Raw genomic sequence first — 15,678 nt, forward strand, 5'->3', positions numbered from 1 at the left:
CTGTGCAGCGCCGCGGCAGTGATCGGGGAATGGTAAGTATGAGAGAGGGAGGAGACTGACCGACAGACTGTGAGAGAGGGACAGACAGACAGAGAGACCGACCGACAGACAGACAGAGAGACCGACCGATGGACTGAGGGAGATTGACCGACATAAACAGAAAATGAAAGAATGACCGACATTGTGAAAAAATAGCACAAAAGGTACACGGAGTATACAGAGATGCATCCATGTCACGTACTTGTGCGCACATACCCATTGACTTTCATGGGGTCCGTGTGTGCGTGTTCCGTGCTGAAAACGGACATGTTCCGTGCAAAACGGAAACACATATGGATCACTACACAGACACACGGACCTCATGGAATAATGCACGTGAGACCTCAAACATAGCCTAACAGTGGTGCACGTTTGTCCGTGTCTCCGGTATATACGGAAATGGACCAAACATGCACGTGTTTAACGGATGTGTGTTGGAGGCCACAGATAGAGTAGTGTTATCTGTCACTGCACAGAACATGTTTGCTCCAGAGTCCAGTGGTGGTGGTTTTACACCATCTATCTAATGCTTGGCATTATGCTTGGTGATGTATGGCTCGGATTGTGCTTAGTGATGCATGGCTCGGCATTGTGCTTGGTGATGTATGGCTCGGCATTGTGTCTGTTGATATATGGGTTCTGCAGTTGCTTGGCCATGAAGCTGCTGGTGGTGGAGTGTTTGTGCTGATGTTACCAGAGGAGGTCTGGACTTTGCAGCTATAGGATCAGAAGAGTGGTGGTGACTTCTCTGCTATCTGTTCCCCAACACTCTCTGTAACACTATGGGATCTCCGCTTTGTGGCTTAGTTGCTACAATTCATTCCAATTGTCAATAATATAATTCACAAGTGATAGGGAGATTTCATGAGGAAGGAATGTCATGAACGGACTTGTTAGCCCGATGGTTCCTATTACAGGACTGTGCTGGTATCAGTGAGCTCTGCACCACCAGCTGATTTGTCACATGTTAGTAAAGTTAGAAAGCATGGCGGGGGGACAGGTTATACACCAGGGGGTGAGGGGCCGGTTGTTATACACTGGAGGGGGGTGAGGGGCCTGATGTTATACACTGGGGGGGTGAGGGGCTGAATGTTATACACTGGGGGGGTGAGGGGCTGAATGTTATACACTGGGGGGTGACAGGCTGGTTGTTATACACTGGGGGATGAGGGGCTGGATGTTATACACTGGGGGGGTGAGGGGCTGGATGTTATACACTGCGGGAGTGAGGGCAGGATGTTAAACACTGGGGGGGTGAGGGGTTAAATGTTATACACTGGGGAGTGAGGGGACGGGTGTTATACACTGGGGGGCCTGAGGGGCCGAATGTTATATACTGGGGGGTGAGGGGACGGATGTTATACACTGGGAGGGGTGAGGGACCAAATGTTATACACTGGGGGGTGAGGAGCCGGATGTTAAATACCGGTTTCAGTAGGGCCCGGATGTTGTACAACAGGAGGCGAGGTACTGGATTAAAATCCCACCAAGGACAACATCTGCAAAGAGTTTGTATGATCTCCCGTCTTTGCATGGGTTTCCGGTTGTCCGGTTTCCTCCCAAAGATCAAACACATAAGATAGGAAATTTAGATTCTGAGCAACGAAGGGGACAGTGATGATGTCCATAGAGCGCTGCGGAATATGATGGTGCAAAATAAATAATTAATAGTAAGTGTCATACACGTGGGGCAAAAACCTGAGTTCAATTAAGATGAGTGTACAAATACTAATAACAATTGGTCCTATGTAGTATATACGCATAACATAATGACTGGGGGGAATGGTTAACTGATCTGTATTTAGTATATCAGAGCTTTGGGAGGAGAATATTAATTACACATACCCTGCTTTGAATGGCTGTAGATCCCTGCTATTCTTGTATGAACTACATACAGTATATGAACTATTATGATATATACCAGCCAGTATATAGGAATTCCATTCAAGGAATGGAAAATGTAGTGGGCAGGGAGGGAGGGGGGTGTGATTCAGCAGCTTGGGGAGGGCAACTGAAAGAGAGGCGGAGGCAAGAATTTGGATTGCAGCAGCCTTTCGATGCGCTCGTGTGCGCCTACTCTAAAACATTACCTCAATAGCTGCCACTCACCAAGTCCTAGAGGATGAAACTAGTGATGAGCGAGTACTAAAAAGCTCGGGTGCTCGAAGCTCGGGCCGAGCCTCCCAAGATACTCGTGTACTCGGCCCGAGCAACGAGCCCAATGTTATCCTATGGGAGACCCGAGTATTTTTGTGAAATGACCCCCCGGCAGCATGTAGAAACCCTAAAAATGTCACAAAAGTCTCAGAAGAGTGCTCAAATGACTTGGCAACAGCATGGGGAAGACCCCTTGAAGCATTTATCACTGAAAAGTCACAGCTGTGAACAATTTTGTCCGCGTTTTACGCCATTTTTACGGACTCACCAGAAAACCTTCCAAAATGACCCCAAAATGATTTTTCATGGCGGAAATGTTAAGGGCACATACCCAATAGTGAGATAGAGCTGGTGTATGTTACTTTTTGAGATTAATACATGAAAGATTTTACGTGAAAACATTGTGTGGCACTCCGATGTCCCTGAGAAGAGACGTACATGAAGGCCTCTTGAGTCTAATGTGCCCATTTTGAGGAAGTGAGTCTTTGTAGTATTTTCCTTTGCCAGGGCAGTCCAAAATTGTGAGGTTCACCAATGCCCCTGCATACAGACGTGCATGATGGCCTGTAAACCTGAAGTGCCCATTGTAAGGAAGTGGGTCTATTGTAGTATAGCCCTTAGGCAGGGCAGCCAAAAATTGGGAGGCTCCACGTTGTTCCTGGGTAGAGACGTGCATGAGGGCCTCAAAACATTAAGTGTCCATTGTCAGGAAGTGGGTGTATTATAGTATAGCCCTTAGGCAGGGCAGCCAAAAATTGGGAGGCTCCACGTTGTCCCTGGATAGAGACGTGCATGATGGCCTGTAAACCTGAAGTGCCCATTGGAAGGAAGTGGGTCTATTGTAGTATAGCCCTTAGGCAGGGCAGCCAAAAATTGGGAGGCTCCACGTTGTCCCTGGGTAGAGACGTGCATGAGGGCCTCAAAACATTAAGTGTCCATTGTCAGGAAGTGGGTGTATTATAGTATAGCCCTTAGGCAGGGCAGCCAAAAATTGGGAGGCTCCACATTGTCCCTGGATAGAGACGTGCATGATGGCCTGTAAACCTGAAGTGCCCATTGGAAGGAAGTGGGTCTATTGTAGTATAGCCCTTAGGCAGGGAAGCCAAAAATTGGGAGGCTCCACGTTGTCCCTGGGTAGAGACGTGCATGAGGGCCTCAAAACATTAAGTGTCCATTGTCAGGAAGTGGGTGTATTATAGTATAGCCCTTAGGCAGGGCAGCCAAAAATTGGGAGGCTCCACGTTGTCCCTGGATAGAGACATGCATGATGGCCTGTAAACCTGAAGTGCCCATTGGAAGGAAGTGGGTCTACTGTAGTATAGCCCTTAGGCAGGGCAGCCAAAAATTGGGAGGCTCCACGTTGTCCCTGGGTAGAGACATGCATGAGGGCCTCAAAACATTAAGTGTCCATTGTCAGGAAGTGGGTGTATTATAGTATAGCCCTTAGGCAGGGCAGCCAAAAATTGGGAGGCTCCACATTGTCCCTGGATAGAGACGTGCATGATGGCCTGTAAACCTGAAGTGCCCATTGGAAGGAAGTGGGTCTATTGTAGTATAGCCCTTAGGCAGGGCAGCCAAAAATTGGGAGGCTCCACGTTGTCCCTGGGTAGAGACGTGCATGAGGGCCTCAAAACATTAAGTGTCCATTGTCAGGAAGTGGGTGTATTATAGTATAGCCCTTAGGCAGGGCAGCCAAAAATTGGGAGGCTCCACATTGTCCCTGGATAGAGACGTGCATGATGGCCTGTAAACCTGAAGTGCCCATTGGAAGGAAGTGGGTCTATTGTAGTATAGCCCTTAGGCAGGGCAGCCAAAAATTGGGAGGCTCCACGTTGTCCCTGGGTAGAGACGTGCATGAGGGCCTCAAAACATTAAGTGTCCATTGTCAGGAAGTGGGTGTATTATAGTATAGCCCTTAGGCAGGGCAGCCAAAAATTGGGAGGCTCCACGTTGTCCCTGGGTAGAGACGTGCATGAGGGCCTCAAAACATTAAGTGTCCATTGTCAGGAAGTGGGTGTATTATAGTATAGCCCTTAGGCAGGGCAGCCAAAAATTGGGAGGCTCCACATTGTCCCTGGATAGAGACGTGCATGATGGCCTGTAAACCTGAAGTGCCCATTGGAAGGAAGTGGGTCTATTGTAGTATAGCCCTTAGGCAGGGCAGCCAAAAATTGGGAGGCTCCACGTTGTCCCTGGGTAGAGACGTGCATGAGGGCCTCAAAACATTGTTCCCATTACAAAGGAGCGGGTCTCCTGTCGTTGTAATGTCCATTCTGCAAAGAATGGGCGAAAAAATTTACCACTGGGGGTATACCTGAAACAAAGGCCTAAGTATTGCAATTTGTAACGGTCATCATCATGGTGGCGCATGAGGAGAAGGAGGAGCAGTCCAGCGATTATCCAAAGTCCAGAAGTGTGTACCCATGGGTGAGTGGAGGTACATGGCAAACTTTAAATTCCGCTCTCATTTGCTGGTGGTGTGGTGAAGTCTGGCCCAATCCAACCCTTATTCATCTTGATCAGAGTCAGCCTGTCAGCATTTTCAGTTGACAGGCGGGTGCGTTTATCTGTAATGATTCCACCTGCGGCACTAAAAACACGCTCTGACAAAACGCTAGCAGCAGGGCAGGCCAGGACTTCCAAGGCGTAGAGAGCCAATTCATGCCATGTGTCCAGCTTGGATACCCAATAATTGTAAGGCACAGAGGAATGTCGGAGTACAGTTGTTCGATCTGCAAGGTACTCCTTCAGCATCTGGGCAAACTTAGGATTTCTTGTGGCACTACCCCGCACCTCAGGGGCTGTGGTACGTGAGGGGCTGAGAAAACTGTCCCACATCTTAAAGACTGTTCCCCTACCTCTGGCGGATTGGACTTGTGCCTCTCTCGGCTGTACGCCTCGGTTGTCCACTGATTCATGACCTATGCCGCTAGCGTTTTGTGAGGGGAATGCTTTGCCTACTTCCGTGACTATGGCCTTCCGGAACTGCTGCATTTTGGTTGACCTCTCCTCCACGGGAATAAGAGACAAAAAGTTCTCCTTGTAGCGTGGGTCTAACAGTGTTACCAACCAGTAATGATTGTCGGCCAAGATGTTCTTAACGCGAGGGTCACGAGACAGGCAGCTTACCATAAAGTCAGCCATGTGCGCCAGACTCTTAACAGCCAGGACTTCAGTAGCCTGACCAACAAGATGACTGAACATGCTGTCCTCCTCCTCCTCCTCCTCCTCCTCCTCCTCATCTACCCTGTCCTCTGGCCAGCCACGCTGAACCGAGGATATGACTGGTGTGCATGTCATATCCTCAATTTGGCCGGAGAGTTGCTCTATGTCTTCATCCTCCTCCTCGTCATAGTCCTCCACTGCACGTTGTGATGAGACGAGGCTGGGCTGTGTGTTATCATCACCCACACCCACTACTGTTTCTTGCTGCAACTCATTGCGCTCCGCCTGCAATGCATCATGTTTGTTTTTCAGCAGAGACCGTTTTAGAAGGCAGAGTAGCGGTATGGTGACGCTAATAATGGCGTCATCACCACTCACCATCTTGGTGGAGTCCTCAAAGTTTTGGAGGATGGTACATAGGTCTGACATCCATCTCCACTCCTCAGGTGTTATGTGTGGAGTTTGACCCATTTCCCGACGGCTTAGGTGATGCAGGTACTCAACAACTGCCCTCTTCTGCTCACATATCCTGACCAACATGTGCAGAGTTGAATTCCAACGCGTGGGGACATCACACACCAGTCTGTGAGCCGGAAGATGCAAACTGCGCTGAAAGCCGGCAAGGCCGGCTGAAGCAGTAGGTGACTTTCGAAAATGTGCAGACAGGCGGCGAACTTTTACCAGCAGATCAGACAGCTCTGGGTATGACTTTAGAAACCGCTGAACCACGAGGTTGAGAACATGGGCCACGCATGGAACATGTGTCAGCTGGCCTCGCCTCAAAGCCGCCACCAGGTTCCGGCCATTGTCACACACGACCTTTCCTGGCTTTAGGTTCAGAGGTGTGAGCCAGTGATCTGCCTGCTGTTTCAGAGCTGTCCACAGCTCTTCTGCATTGTGGGGTTTGTCACCTATGCAGATTAGCTTCAGCACAGCCTGTTGCCGCTTCGCCGAGGCAGTGCTGCAGTGCTTCCAGCTTGTGACTGGTGTGGAGGGTACAGTGGATGAGGATGCGCAGGAGGAGGAGGAGGCTGAAGAGCATGACATTCCGGAGCTGTAGAGTGTGGGTGAAACCCTGACTGAGGTAGGGCCTGCAAACCTTGGTGTGGGAAGGACGTGTTCCGTCCCTCGCTCAGACTGAGTCCCAGCTTCCACAATATTAACCCAGTGTGCCGTCAACGAGATGTAGCGGCCTTGCCCACAAGCACTTGTCCACGTGTCTGTGGTTAGGTGGACCTTGGGTGAAACAGCGTTGTTCAGGGCACGTGTGATGTTTTGTGACACGTGGTTATGCAACGCGGGGACGGCACACCGGGAGAAATAGTGGCGGCTGGGGACCGAGTAACGTGGGACAGCTGCCGCCATCAGGTCACGGAATGCTTCTGTCTCCACCAGCCTAAAAGGCAACATTTCCAGCGCAAGCAGTCGCGAAATGTTAGCATTTAGAACTGTGGCATGTGGGGTGTTGGCAGTGTATTTGCGCCTGCGTTCAAAGGTTTGCTGAATGGATAACTGAACGCTGCGCTGGGACAAGGACGTGCTTGATGATGGTGTTCTTTCTGCGTAGGCAACTGCAGGTGCAGGAGTGGAGGAGGCTTGTTCGCAGGCAGCATGGACAGGGGATTGGCTCGCATGCACAACCAGCGAAGACGTAGCAGTGACATCAGCAAGCACTGCTCCTCGACTCTGTTGTACTTCCCACAAAGTCGGGTGCTTGGCTGACATGTGCCTGATCATGCTGGTGGTGGTCAGGCTGCTAGTTTTGGTACCCCTGCTGATGCTGGCACGGCAGGTGTTGCAAATGGCCTTTTTTGAATCATCTGGATCCAACTTAAAAAACTGCCAGACTCGGGAAGACCTAACATTTGTACAGGCACCTTGTGTCGTCGTGTTGTTCCGGGGAACGGTTGCCTGACTTCTGCCTGGGGCCACCACCCTGCTTCTTACTGCCTGTTGTGATGCTACGCCTCCCTCCCCCTGTGCACTGCTGTCCTCGCTCTGCATATCCTCCTGCCAGGTTGGGTCAGTTACTGGATCATCCACCACGTCGTCTTCCTCTTCCGCACCCTGCTCCTCCTCCTGACTTCCTGACAATTGTGTCTCATCATCGTCCACCACTTGTTGAGACACGTTGCCAACTTCGTGAGAACGTGGCTGCTCAAATATTTGGCCATCTGTACAGACGATCTCCTCATGACCCACTTCAATATGAGCTGGCGAGAGGCCAGAATGTGTGAATGGAAACGTGAACAGCTCTTCCGAGTGTCCAAGTGTGGGATCATTAATGTCCGAGGAGGACGTGTACTCAGCCTGGTGGTAGGAAGGAGGATCAGGTTCAGAAATGTGCGGTGCAGTATCACGGCTACTGACACTTGACCGTGTGGAAGACAGAGTGTTTGTGGTGGTGCCAATCTGACTGGAAGCATTATCTGCTATCCAACTAACAACCTGTTGACACTGGTCTTGGTTCAAGAGCGGTGTACTGCTGTGGTCCCCAAGAATTTGGGACAGGACGTGCGAGCGACTAGATGTGGCCCTTTGTTGTGGCGAAATTAGAGCTTGCCCACGACCTCGGCCTCTGCCTGCACCACCATCACGTCCACTTCCTTGTTCCTTGCCAATGCCCTTGCGCATTTTGCAATGCTGTGCACTGCTGACGTGTATATTCACTACTTGTGCGTTATATCAAAGTTTGTGGAAATTGCACACAAGTGCACCTGTACGCTGCCACCAACAGGCACACACGTGCGGTTTTAAAAACCAAGCACGGACGCAATAAGAACCTAACAGGTTTTTTTGGGGAGCGACAATTACAGACAAGTCAGACACTATCTGGACTGTTTTACACTGTGTACACCAGCCCCAGATATGATGAAGGCTGGTATACGGTCACCACTAGGAATGGCTATATATACCCTGCCTGCCTGCCTGCCTGTATACTGGTACAATAGTCCTGACAAGGACTCTTCAGAAAGCCATGGAACCCATAGGGTGGAGGGGCGACATGACTAGAGGGAAGGGAAGGAGTGATGGGGTTAATGGAAACAGGAATGGTTTGTTTATAAGGCAGACTAAAGGCATTGGTGGGTAGGAGGAGTTCCCTGGAGGAAGAGGTGGGACAATTGAGGGGTGTAAGTAAAGGACTTTGACTTACCCCCTCTCTCTTGACTTCCGGATATGGAACGATCTGACTGGAGAGGTTCCTATAAGGTGTCAGGACGTCACCTTCTATTTCTCCATGGAGGAGTGGGAGTATTTAGAAGGACACAAAGATCTGTACAAGGACGTCATGATGGAGGTTCCCCAGCCCCTCACATCACCAGACTTCCGGATATGGAACGATCCGGACGTGCGACAGGATGGCTGCTACCCGGGAGCAGCGGATTCATCATGGCAGTGCACGGGCCCCTGGCAGCGCGGTCCCACGTCTTGGCTGCTGGGGGTTAACCCGTTGGCACTTTCCCCTCGCTCCCCTGTCAGCTGCGGGCGGCGTCCCCCCTCCCTCATATCTCAGGTACTTGCCGTGTGCGGGGGGAGCGAGGAGGAGATGCGAGAGCCCCTTCGGGGACCCTCCGCGGTAGGACGTGGGCAGGGCAGTACTCAGCTGCTGCTCCGGCCGCGGGAGGAATCTCCGTCCGGGCCGCGGCAGCCGGGAGGGGGGCGTGGCTTGGCTGCGGCCTACTTCCGGTCCAAGCCGCGGCCTGGATTGCTGGATGCGGCGGCTCCCGGACGGGGAGAGCGCCCGGCGGTGACAGAGGCCAGCTTTACCCCTCGCGGAAGGCGGGGGGGGGGGCCGCGGAGCTGCAGCCAGTGGTGGGTCCGGCACCAGGGCAGGCGGGCCTGGGGCGACGGGTGCCCAGGAAGCGTCGGTGAGTGGGGGTGACGGCAGGGGCCCTGCAGTTCCTGCTTGGTCACCCAGATCAGGTTGCAGCTCCCGGCCACGGCGGTCTCCCCCAGGAGGGGGAGGGCCCAGCAGACAGAGGCTTTCATGGGGCCCAGGAGGGCTGGATGCGGCGGCTCCTGGCCAGGAGAGCGCCCGGCGAGGACGGAGGCGTTACCCCCCCCCCCGCGGGTGGAGGGGGGGGGCCGGGGGGCTGCAGCCAGCAAGGGGTCCGGCACCAGGGCAGGCGAGCATGGTGCGACGGATGCCCGGGAGGCGTCGGTACGTGGGGGTGACGGCGGGGGGCCCTGCGGTCCCCGCCTGGTCACCCAGAGCAGGCGTGCAGCTCCCGGCAGCGGCGGTCTCCCCCAAGGGGGGGAAGGCCCGGCGGACGGATGCCTTCTGGGCCCAGGAGGGCAGGAGGCTGGCGGCTCTGGATGGGAGTCTGCTGGCAGCGGGTCGGGCCACAGGTACCCCCTGTCCTTGCAGGTAGCAAGGGGGGGTCAGGCCAGAAGATAAGGCCCGCGGTGGCAGCCCGTAGGACGGGACGGTTTCCGGGGTTGTCGCCGCGGGACAGAAGATGGAGCTTGGAGGATGGTGCCCACACGGCGTACCAGGAGGACGGCCGTGGTGGTGGCAGCGCTTCGGCGGCGTCTGCATTACATGAGCCAGAGGCGGTCGGCTCCAGCGAGGAGGAGGAGGAAGCAGCGACGGATGAATCAGACGTCCGGATGGCGTGATTTTTATTCCAGGATATGCCGGGTCGCGGTCGGGTGAGACGGCCGTGGATTTGGCAGGGCTGGGGGGGGGCGGCTGCGGACACGGCAGCGCCGAGTGGGTTGGTGTTTTGACCAGGTATGGGGTTTACTGAAGTGGTGTATACGGTTGTGGAGAGTGCGCATGCACCGCCGGCGGCATGGACGGGATCGGTGGTTAGTAGGCGCAGGTGCGGCAGGCAGAGTGAGGGCGCATGAGGCGGCAGGGGAGCATTTTCGGGCAGAGGCGGCAAGGGCTGTGACAGAGTGAGTGGTGAGGAACGAAGAGGGGGATGAGGTGGTGCGTCTGGCTGACAGTGGCCAAGTGTGAGAGGTATGGGTGCTTCAAAGGCCCGCTGGGGGGGCTCACTTGCTGGAGGATAAGATTTGAATGGGGAACGTGTAGCAATAGTTTCGCTGCTCCCCCGGGAACAGTTTCACCTGGATTAGGTTAAGCCAAGTGATTCCAGGAAGGATAAGTAGAGGGAGGGGAGCGCCGGTGGAGGCTCACCCTCGTACATTTGCAACGTGGCTGCGGGCATTTGCGTTTTTTGGCAAGGGTATCGGGGGAAGGAATTGGGTAATTGGTTCGGCATGGTTCGGTTATATGGATCCATTTGGGGTGGCTTGTTAGTTCATATGGCGGTTTAGTCTGGCTTCAGTACGCCGAGTAATTTCAGCAAGGGAAGGTGTTGCGTGCCAGTATGTGGTAGGATCATACGGGCACATCCTTATGGCTGCAGTGGATGGCGGCTCCTAGTCATCCCCCCCCCCTTTTTGGGGGGTAGTTGGCTGTTCGGGGCTTGGAACCCCGGCGACACGGACGATGAGGGTTTTTTGGGGGGAATAGAAGGATGGGTGGTGCAGATTTGGCGCGGACGGTTGTCTTAAGCATAAGTGTTGGGTTGTGGTAAGGAACATAGTAATTCTGCGTCATTCTATTTATATTGGTGGATCTTTGCCTCTTTATTGGAAGTTTGCGCTGGGCTAGGGGACACCTGGTGGTTGTCAGTGGAAAGAGGGGTCAGGAAGTGGTGTTGGGCAGGATGGGTGGGCCATTCGGGGCCCTCCTTGTCACGATTGGGTTTCTCTGTTGGGGGGTAGTGCCGGAAATGAGCCGTATATAGATGTATATATTTCGGCTTGTTCAAAACGTATCTTATCTGGAGGAGTCATCGGTGTATGCCTGCTTGGCTCCAGAATTGTCGGCGGTTTATTATGTGTCGTTTGACAGAGGGTGGGATTTGGTAAAGGCGGTGAGCCGGGGAGCATTGATGGCAAAGGCGAATTTGGAGGCGGCATTTAGGTTGTTACTGGTCCACCCTGCTAGCTAGCAGTTCTGGTGCTGCGGTGGGGAGGGGAGTTATTATTATGTTGATCGGTGGGTGCTAATGGGTTGTTGTCCCATTTTATGTTCCTTTGGAGGCGGTTATTTCTTGGTGGAGTGGTTTGTGCGTGGTGTGTCCCAGCTTACACTTCTTATTCATTATAGGTTGATTCTCTTTACATCGGGTTGGCGGGTTGATGATTCGTTGAGGTTGATTGTTTTATTACAGATGGTGGTGATACTCTTTTGGGCCTGTTGGCGCAGGCGAAGACTGAGGGTCCAACGCCAGTGATACGGTTTGTGGGGATAAAGTTTGATGTTATGGTCAGAGGGGTAGGATTCGTGGGTAATGGTGTGGTCCTATGGGCTGCGATAGAGGCAGTTAGGTCAGCTAAGACGGTGCGGTTTCAGGCGGTGCAGTCTTTGCAGGGGCGGTCGAACCATGGGTGCAGAGTTACGCCGCTGGGGTGCGTGTCTGCTGGACGGCTGGCGATGGCTGCGCCAAGGGTGCAGCCATCGGATCCTTTGTGTGTGGTCACGAGGGAGATCAATGATGATCTGATGGTGTAGGAGGTTTTTTCTTACGGCGATTTAGTGGCCGCGGATTGTGGCTGGGTAAGGTGCTACCTGATGGAACGTAGCTGCGGTACTCGGAGGCAGCGGGTCCAGTTGTTTTCTGGTTGGGCATTGTGGGGTAGCGCTTCCAATCGGTGGTAGTGGTCGGGTGGTGGAGGTTGGCAGTTTTTTCCAAGAGGAAGGTGTGCTGTCATTCTGGCTATCAGTTGGTGGAGAATTCGATTAATAGTTGGTTTGATAATCCTGGGGCCAAGGGTGGCGTACTTGCGACAGTTGGTTTCTCAATTGGATGTGTTTTAAAAAAAAAAAAAAATGTTATGCGTGGCGCAACCAGTACTGGGGTTCGCCAAGGGAATAGCAGCTGCTGTGTTTCCTTCCAGTTCTGCAGGTCTCGGGAGTTGAGGCCGGGTAGCAGACGAGGTGGGCACGGTGTGTCCGGAGGGCTTGTGGAGTCTGGTGTGGCTGTGTTGGGGAGCGGCTCGGTGCCCAGGACTGAGGTTATTTGGGGCTGATATTCAGAAGTATGGGTGGCGCGGATAACGTTTGGGACAATGTCTGAGGAAGGCCCGGTGGAGTATTTGATGGTGGCGTTGGCAGTGGTGAGTAACGGTTTTCAGGCTGCTAGGCCGGCGTCCGCAGTGGAGCAGAGGGTGGCGGCTGTGGCTGTCTTGTTAAGGATTAGATGTGGAGAGATGTTTTCGCAGGATCTTAGGGCGCGGCAGGCCTTGAAGGGTTTGGTCGTAAGGGTGTGAGGGAGCGGGATACAAGGGTCCGTCTCCGTTGTTTTGTGGCAGCGTTTGGTGAGTGGTTTGTGGCGGCTATGTTCATCTGAGCACGAGCGGGTTTTTGTTTCCCTTGTCCAAAACGGTTTGTGTTAGCCTTTTGGGGGGCTTTGAGATTGTGGGGTTGGTCAGCCCATCTACGGTCAAGAGCGGAGGTTGGATGTTGGAGGATGTGTCCGAGGTGGTGCAGTGGGTTGAGCGCCGGCTTTGTCGCTCACCGAATTAGATTAGGCGGGTGGTGAAGGTTGGTGTTGTTATACGCGGTCCCGGGTGCGGAATTATGTTGTGAGGGCGCCCAGGCTCATTATTGTGTCGCGTTTGTTAAGGTACCATTTTGTGGCAGTGCTGCAGACTTGATTGCAGGTGGCGGGGGTGGGCGCCCGGAATACTATGGGTCGTATTCCTTCTGGATTGGGCTGCCACGGAGGCCCCTCGGTGGGCTCAGAAAAGGGGTTGTGAGAAGTATTGGGAGGTGGGAGTCCTCTTGTTTCGGTGTTACGTTTGGCCTCAGTTGTTATCGGGTTAAGGCAATGGGGGCATTTGAGTCTTTTGGGAGTGGAATGGGTTGGCGTAACAGGTTGGTGTTATCTGTGGGTTTATAACCCCTGGGTTTTTGTGGTGAGGGTGTGCCTCATTTGGATATTTGGGCATTCGTTGGTTCTCGGGGCCTCGACGGTCTGAGGCTCGCCTGAATGTTGCCAGTTGGGTCTGGACGGGTCGATGGTACTGGTCCAGTAAATTGGAGGCAGCGATTTGGTATCTCGAGAAGTTATTTATGAATGTTTTAAAAAAAAAAAAAAAAAAAAAAAAATTGTTGGTTGTTGCATTGTGTAAGACATACCTGAGCTTAATCGTGGGGTAGTTTTGATAGTGTGACCAGGTTGGAATGGCGTGTGGCTCGTGCGATAGGCAGTATCAATCGAGCCTTATTGGGGGGGCGGCGCCAAAAGTTGGTGGCGCTGAACTGGTGGTTTTGGGGATGCGATGGGGGTGCATCTTCACGTGCTTGGTGCTGTTTTGTGGACGCTGGGATTGCGTGGAGGTGTGGTACAAGCTTTTGGTGTGTGGCGGGTCCAGGCCACGTAAGGAGTCACGTGCCCTGTCCTGTGGCGGGGGGTAGGTCTGGTCCAGAGGCGGTTGAAGGCAATGGTAACTGGACAGAGAGACACCATCTTGGTATGGTGGCTCCAGGTTCCGGGATGTTGCAGGCACGGGGTTCTGCAAAGTTGGGGGGTTAATCCGTAGGTGATTAATACCTCATCTCTGGGTCGGTGTGTTGCGGCCAGGGATACTGGGGTGAGAAGTGGTTCCTGGACTGGGCCTACTCAGGGTTGTATATTTACTGTATTGGTTACTGTGTTACCTATTGTTATTTGTTGGGGTCGCCCGTTGGACGGCGCCCCCTTGTGTTAGTATGTAAATAATAGGTAATAAAGGCTGCTGTGGCCAATTTTAAACCAAGTCACATGCAGTTCGTGTATTATTTACAGATGGTATTGGTGGGTAACACACATACAGCACGACTGGAGAATCCTTCCTCAATGGTCATGGTCACTAGCCTGTATTCAGACCTGGCTATACCCTGCCTGTATATAGCAACAATAGTCCTGAGAAGGACTCTGCTACTGTACTCCGACCTGGCTATACCCTGCCTGCCTGTATACAACTAGAATAGTCCTGAGAAGGACTTTTGGTCACACTGTTTGCAGCCCTGCAACTGAAAAAGCTATAAAGGGCCGCAAAGCTTTCCCTGAATCAGCGACACTCTCCCTGCACTGACTGTCTGGATAGCTGTGAGCAGAGCACAGCGCGCCGGCCGGTATAAAGGCTCGGTCACGCTGTGCAGGCCGGCCAATCACTGCAATTCCACAACTAACAGGGCTGTGGCATTGCAGTGGTCTGCCAGCCAATCCCTGCATGAGGGATGGCTCTCAAAAGAGCGCCAACATGCAGAAATGAAGACCACGAGTACAGCACGAGTATCGCGAGATTACTCGGTCCCCGCCGAGCAGCCCGAGTACAGCGATACTCGTGCGAGTACCGAGTAGTTACAAGCATGCTCGCTCATCACTAGATGAAACCAAAGAAGCGGAAGAACAAAAAAACTTTAAAATGTACATATCCAGTTCATTGTAATCTCCATTACAGATGATATAGATAATTAGCACATTATATTGCATAATATCATGGAATTTTTCTATGTATAGTAATAATATGTAAACCATGTCCCTTACTTTTCTGGCTGCAGAGAGTGGAGGCGTCACAGAGATCTGAAAGAGTTTCCGCTCCCTGGCTGTGATCCCTGGGCTTATAATCTCCATGTAATCTCCAAGACAATATTTAACTCATGTAATGATAACACTTTGACCACAGTCTATGAATGCATCTCCACCTACGTCTGATAACGTGGACTGGAAAGTCTATCCTGTAGAGCAGGGGTCAAGTAGCTTTATTCTACCAAGGGACATTTAGAAATTTCTACCAACCTTCGTTATCAACTTGAGAAATACCCTCATATATTTGGTTCAACAATTTATTAACTCGCTCCTATTGTGGTGCCTGGAGGTGGCTCCTTGGTGCGGCTGTGATGTTAGGTGATATTGATCATGTTGCTTCTCACAACTTGTTTTCCAAGTTTATCTTGGTCTGGAGAGCACTCAACTCTTTGTGATAAGTTTTTTAGATCATATACAGTACATCACATAGAAGACACTTGGACTGTTGCACATACATTACATAGGAGACACTAGGACAGATGTACAGTTAGGTCCAGAAATATTTGGACAGTGACACAAGTTTTATTTTAGCTGTTTACAAAAACATGTTCAGAAATACAATTATATATATAATATGGGCTGAAAGTGCACACTCCCAGCTGCAATATGAGAGTTTTCACATCCAAATCGGAGAAAGGGTTTGGGAATCATAGCTCTGTAATGCATAGCCTCCTCTTTTTCAAGGGACCAAAAGTAATTGGACAAGGGACTCTAAGGGCTA

At 52.2% G+C, this 15,678-nt stretch overlaps 1 protein-coding gene across 1 annotated transcript in view; it reads right to left on the reverse strand.

Moving 5' to 3' along the window:
* Positions 1-14,969, reverse strand: part of LOC142297391 (uncharacterized) — a 165,464-nt gene extending 150,495 nt beyond the window's left edge. Inside the window, exon 1 of the mRNA XM_075341616.1 lies at positions 14,916-14,969. The gene's annotated coding sequence lies outside the window, so the exon portion shown is untranslated. The remainder of the gene's footprint in view (positions 1-14,915) is intronic.
* Positions 14,970-15,678: the final 709 nt, after the last annotated feature.

Source organism: Anomaloglossus baeobatrachus, chromosome 3 (genome assembly GCF_048569485.1).
Source record: "Anomaloglossus baeobatrachus isolate aAnoBae1 chromosome 3, aAnoBae1.hap1, whole genome shotgun sequence".
In the NCBI taxonomy this organism is placed as follows: Eukaryota; Metazoa; Chordata; class Amphibia; order Anura; family Aromobatidae; genus Anomaloglossus; species Anomaloglossus baeobatrachus.